The 6,331-nt window shown below is 36.4% G+C and overlaps 1 long non-coding RNA gene across 1 annotated transcript; it reads left to right on the top strand.

Moving 5' to 3' along the window:
- Nucleotides 1-2,279: 2,279 nt before the first annotated feature.
- On the top strand, nt 2,280-3,170 carry LOC129242438 (uncharacterized). Its single transcript, XR_008582183.1, has 3 exons — nt 2,280-2,554; nt 2,616-2,825; nt 2,953-3,170. It is a non-coding gene; the product is annotated as an uncharacterized LOC129242438 (long non-coding RNA).
- The last annotated feature ends 3,161 nt before the right edge of the window (nt 3,171-6,331 follow it).

Genomic DNA, 6,331 nt, shown 5'->3' with positions numbered 1-6,331 from the left:
AGTTAAAATCCGATCAACACTTTGACCACCTTTCATCAACGGAAATTTCCGCCCATCTATGCAAAACTTAGTTCGAATGTCAAACTTGGTCAGGTGCGCAATAGTATTTTTTTGGGCGTTTATATGAAATGCTCGTATAAATATTTATGTAAATATTCTTACAAAATTTATTTACATGAAGAGAGGAAAAATCTAAAAATAGAAATACATATGCACATACATATGTACGTATCCTTGCTATAAATACAGAGATGGTATCGTATCTTTCAAGTACGTTTTGAGTCGACGAATAATTAAATTCTTCACTCTCGCAAGTTGTTATGGGAAGAACTGATGGAATCTATAATATAAAAATGAATCGCAAAATGTGTTGGTAAGCGCATAACTCAAAAACGCATGGACCAATCTTAACAATTATTTTTTTTAAATGTTCCTTGAAGTCCAAGGACGGTTTGTACGGTGAGAAATTTCGAATAATTTCCGGGAAAACACTAAAACAGCCCTTTTCTTTTTCCCATACAAATATTGCGCGTTCATGTGTGTGTGTGTTCGCGTTGGAGGTTCTAATGCGGTCACACAAAAGTGATAATAGTCTTTCTTTTGTTTTAGTTTCAGAACGATTTAAGGAATGATTCTTCTATAATATAAAAATGAATCCAAACAGATTTAAAGAATAACAAAAGACGAACATATTTTAAGAAGAACAGAAGATAAACATATGTACATATGTTAAAAATAACAAAAGACAAACATTATTAATTAACCTCGAAAACCCATGTTTCTCACATGGGGAATTGTATGTTGCCTATCCCCGTGTTGGAAAACCATCAGATTTGTTTGTATATTCACCAGGTAATCATGTTAATAATAATAATAATAAATAGTTAATTATCTCTATGTTTTGTCATTGAAGCACCCACTTCACCTTTAGGTTCCCACTATCCCTTGAGATTATTTTTCAATCAGGTTTGAACCTTAAGTTCCCCTCTTAGTTTGAAGCCCTCTGGCAAACATCCCATTCGGGGTTTTTAGTAGGTCCCAAAAGGGTGGCCAAAGTTCGTGGAAGCGAAGACACACGAGCTGACCCTTTTCTTTAATTCTCCTGAACAGAACCGTCACCATGATGATAGGGCGGTGTGTGAGGGTCAGCAGAGTAAAAACGTCTTAAGGTCGAAATATAAACTGACACATTCAAAATCTATTTGACAGAACGAAGTCTGTCGGGTCCGATAGTGGTTAATAAATTATATGTATATGCATCTTTTCGGCACAGTTTAATGGCTTTGAAAAATGTTTTGGTCTTTCCTCGGACTTCATTATTTTATACCAAAAATTCAATTCCATCTGAACTCCCTCAAAATCTCCTTCTAAGGCATCACTGGAGCAAGACAAAAGGTGCCAAAAAATGTATTTTTTCTTATCCTTCCATCATATGTACCATGTCGTAAGGTAACTCGTGCTAGTTGAGTATACTTCAGTTAGGTGTATAAGTATTGAAGTATTGATCAACCAACTGGGCACTTTTCTGTTGGGTTCGTGATGAATGGCTAAGCTTTCAATTTGTAAGCTGTGGTTGGTTTCTGCTTCTGCTGCAGCAGGTGTTGAGATTCATGGTCCCCCACAACGTCGAAGTCATGTCTCGATTACCCCATCACCCACAGCGAAGCCCCATTGATTCTTAGGTGGAGCCATCAATTATGTAGTGCCAATGCATGCAGGCTTACAAATTCTTCTATAAATAGCAAATCATTATTATTTGTGGTTGTTGTAGCTCTTGTTGTTGCCGTTAATTCACACGGTTAAAAGCACGTTTGCATACATCTCTCTTTCGGTTATCTGTCCTCATGTCGTCATTATCAAACGTTGTTGGCATAAATAAAATGCGAAAACTATTCAAAACATAAAGTTGATGCGAAAACTTGCTATTACTTGTGCCCACAAAACATTTTTTCAATGCTGCTCAAGAAGTTAAAGAAGAAATAAAAACAAAACAAACAGCTAATGAATGAGCAACACAAAACAATGACAATAACAAACATAAAAACAAAAACAAAAAACCTGCAGCAAGAGTAGCTGCTGCTACAAAGTCGAGGGTAACATTCGAATAACAAATGTATGTATGTATGTGTGGATGTACAATAAAATAACACGTTCGCTCACATTGACCATGACCACGAAAGACCTCTTCTTCTGCCGCCTCTTCTTGGCCAGCCAGTGGACGGCACCGTTGCTATTTATTATTGCTTCGACTGCAACATGACGCGCTTGGATATCTTGCATTGCTGTTGACTACCCCAACCGGTCTACTTTTGGAGTTAGCGCAGAGTGCAGTGGTGCCTTACTGTACGATTCTGCGGCCTTTGCATTAAACCACTTATTTCGACTTAGTTCTTTCTGACTGTATTGTAATAGTAAAATATTAAATAGTGGGAAGGTAGTCGAATGGGTTGCTGTGTGACTGCCATTCAGTAGTACCCGGGTTTGAAACCTGCTGCGACCACGATTTGTAATAGAAACGGCTTTTTTCTGTTATCTGTCGCTCCGCCAGGCAATGGTAAGCCTACGAGTGTATTTCTGCCACAAAAAAGTTTCTCTAAAAAGCCATTTTTCGACAGGAGGCAGTATAAGCTGTTAGTCGTTCCATTGGTGAAATGAAATTAAGACGCCACCACAAATTGGAAGAGGAGCTCGGCCAAACACCCAACAAAATATGTAAGGATTTTTTTCATAGGAGTTGTGGTAGCGCTACCTTCAAGAGCCCTTCTGAAACCAATCTAAGCCTGCTTATATCCAATGCCTCTCGCCGTGGGACTACCGTCAAGTATGTAAGTAATGTAACGTACGTAAGTATGTACCTATGTACACAGAAATAATATTAGAATGCTCTATCACTCATAACTAGAGTTTAGACATTCATATTAAATATATTTCGTTACGTGTACTTCACACGAGCTGGAACAATAAACAACCAAGCAAATGACAAAAGCGTGAGTGCCAAGAGTGATAGAATAACAGATAGAAATGCAAGCCAGAGCGTCACGTGAATATAGGTGAGATATCAGAAGAGAATGTCAAAATAGATAAGATTTAAAAACAAAAATTAAAAACTAGACTAGCTTAATGTAAATAAGAAACGTACACTCAACGTCCAATAGTATGAATTATGTAATGCCGGAATTATTTGTAAAATTCAAAAATTCATATAATCACTATGAAATATTTTTGAAGTGAAAACTTCTTTAGAATCGTTGGGAGTGATTTGGGAAAAAGTGAAACGAAAAAAGCGACCAACTTGGCTACGAAGCGTTATATTATATGTTGATATAAACGTAGCGATGAACTAAATAAAAATAACTTTTATTTTTTCTTGTGATTCGAACCAAGGATTTTGGATCGGAAGCTCACATTGCTAGTCACTCGGCTACCGCGTCATACTGTAGGTGCTGGCCTAAAAGTTATTTAGTTACGAAGCGTTATATTATATGTTGATATAAACGTAGCGACGAACTAAATAACTTTTAGGCCAGCGCCGACAGCATGGCGCGGTAGCCGAGCGACTAGCAATGTGAGCTTCCGATCCAAAATCCTTGGTTCGAATCACAAGAAAAAATTTTTTTTTAAACAGATATTTTATTTTATTTTATGATATGTTTATGAGGAGCTTTTTTCATGGCAGAAATACACTCGGTGTTTTGCCATTGCCTGCTGAGGGGTGAGCGCTATTAGAAAAAGAGTTTTCCTTAATTTTGGTGTTTTCACCGAGATTCGAACTGACGTTCTCTCTGTGAATTCTGAATAGTAGTCACGCACCAACCCATTCGGCTACGGCGTTTGTTTAATTTTACTGATGCAAAAATGAGGGAAAATATTTGAATAAAGTTTGCTTACTGTTTACACATTTTCCAAAGGTGACGGAGAACCAAAAAAAAAGTCGATTTTCAAACAAATACGAGTGCATATGTGTAATTGTGTTAGAGTTTCGGTCACGCCCCAGCAAAACCTGCGTGCATATGTGTTTGTAACATTCAAAAAAATGTAATTGTGTTAGAGTTTCGGTCACGCAGGTTTTGCTGGGGACGCTCATAATAGCAACCGCGTGTGTATTTTTATATTCGTAAATATTTTCATTTTTAAATATTTACCGCAATTATGCCGCAAAATAATGCAGAAAAGTGTCGTGAATATCGACAGAAAAAAAAATCAATAAATAGCATCACGGAATTCATTCACGAAAATTTAATAAAGTATACACCAGAAGTATCGCGGATACTTAGAAAAGATTACAATAAAGTTCCAATGATTTTAAGTGGCGATTTTAACGTAAATTTTGCATTGGACACAGCGGTTCCTTCAATTGACTTTCTCAATACAACATTCAATTTAAAAATGTGTAACAATCGCACTGAACCGACAACACGATCAAAAACAACAATTGACGCGGTATTTCAAAGATATGTTGACAACATCGAAACCAAAGCATTCGTATCATATTTTAGCTATCATAAGCCACTCGTATCATTTGTTGAAATTGAAAACATTGAGGATGAATAATAATAAAATGAAGAAAATAAAATATGCTGCTTTCGTCTCATTCTCTCTCAGTTTGTCTTACGGAAGGTTTCACTTCTATCCCGTCTAACCGTTAGACTGGTATTTTTTTTTTAATATATATATTTAGATAGGAAAGCAAGTAAAGGAATGTAAAACTTCAAAGTCTTTTTATTTTCCTAAAATAACAAAATGCAAAATCGGGATGCTGATTATTCCACTCAGTCCCATTGTTCACTGTCTCTCATGCGCTCTCGTAACTGTAAAGAGTTTGTGGTTGCGTGAATTTCCTCGTGTTATTCGTCGAATCCGTTGTCATTAAAGATTCTGTTCAATAATTTTTTAGTGGTTCCTGAGATAGTTACATACAAATGCAGTTAAATCAACAGCTTGGAATAACTTTGTTCGAGGCCCGCCTCAGTATTTCCGGCAAAGGACAAGACCACTGATAATGAACTGCATGTATGGATATATGTGGTAATAACAGTTGAATCGCATGCATGAAGGAAGTGCATTACCCAAAATTTCTCCACATTCTGTCTCTTTTACTAACTGCCACGCAGCTGGTGACCTGGAGCGCTATACCACAACAAAGTGCCTTCTTAAAAATAAATTGAATTAATTTAAATCATTTATAACGCAATGTACGTCTATAGATGCAAAATCTAATTACAAGCCTTCGGTGCAAAAATTTCACACAAAAAAAATTATCAAATATTGTAGCGTTAAGAAAGGAAACAAAAAGTCCTCTCGTATTACCAAACCGTAAAATTTTGCTTTATTCATATTATAGAACCATAAGTTAAAAAAATTGCATTCGTATTATTGGACATTTGTAGGAAGGAGCTTTAGTATTAATAGCCCTCGGCCGTAATAAAAAAAATATATATAGAAAAAAATTATTTGTAAAAAAAGGCTACAAATACGTCAGTTCTTAGATGCCCATGAATGATAGACAACAAGATTTGGCGATCCGAAGCAAAATTTTCGGAGTAACTTTGGCCGCTACGTCATAGGGGACTTGGCTGCGCAAATGTACCCGCACATTTCACACGTAATCTTACGCTCTCACAATCAGTCATTATTTAGACTTCAACGAGTAACATGAGTAATTGCTGTGCTGAGTTTTTCGTAGATAACCATTGAATCACATTAAAAGTGTGGATGGTACCGTACTCCCAAATTCGGTTATCAGTTTGATGGGTTGTGTTGTACAAAAAGCTAGATTGAGAGAGTCCTCCACAAAATTGGAAAGTCGGGAGAGGGAAGCCGAGGAGAAAATTTTCGAGTATTAGTTAAGTATGTCCGTGAATGAACAGGAAATTTTCTACAATCCGGGTTAATAAGGGCGTACAGATGATTGAATTAAGACTATTCAACATTTTTTGAAATAAACAGAATGATGGTTAATAATTTTAAGAATTTCGTTTGAGGAAAATGTGTTGAAGGTGAGGGAAGGGTGCTGAATCGGCGGTATCATAACTAATGAGGTGCAATTGTTGTTAGTTGGAAAAAACACCAAAAAGTAATAGATATGCACACGGAAAAAAGTATGGACGCTGTTGGTAGAGGTACTTGCATATGTACTTATATTTAATGGGCGGCCCTACATATGTCAAAGAGATCAAATGTATTAATACGCATCCAGAGTCCCTCAAATCGAACATATACCAAATCCAGATGGTTCGAAATTCGGTGACTTTTGTCATCACTCTTGACCTTGATTGAATTTATTTATTTTATGTCATACGTACATACATATATACATATGTACGTACGAAGG

The sequence above is a fragment of the Anastrepha obliqua genome, chromosome 3 (genome assembly GCF_027943255.1).
Source record: "Anastrepha obliqua isolate idAnaObli1 chromosome 3, idAnaObli1_1.0, whole genome shotgun sequence".
Classification (NCBI taxonomy): domain Eukaryota; kingdom Metazoa; phylum Arthropoda; class Insecta; order Diptera; family Tephritidae; genus Anastrepha; species Anastrepha obliqua.
This window is presented reverse-complemented; position numbering and strand designations above follow the sequence as displayed.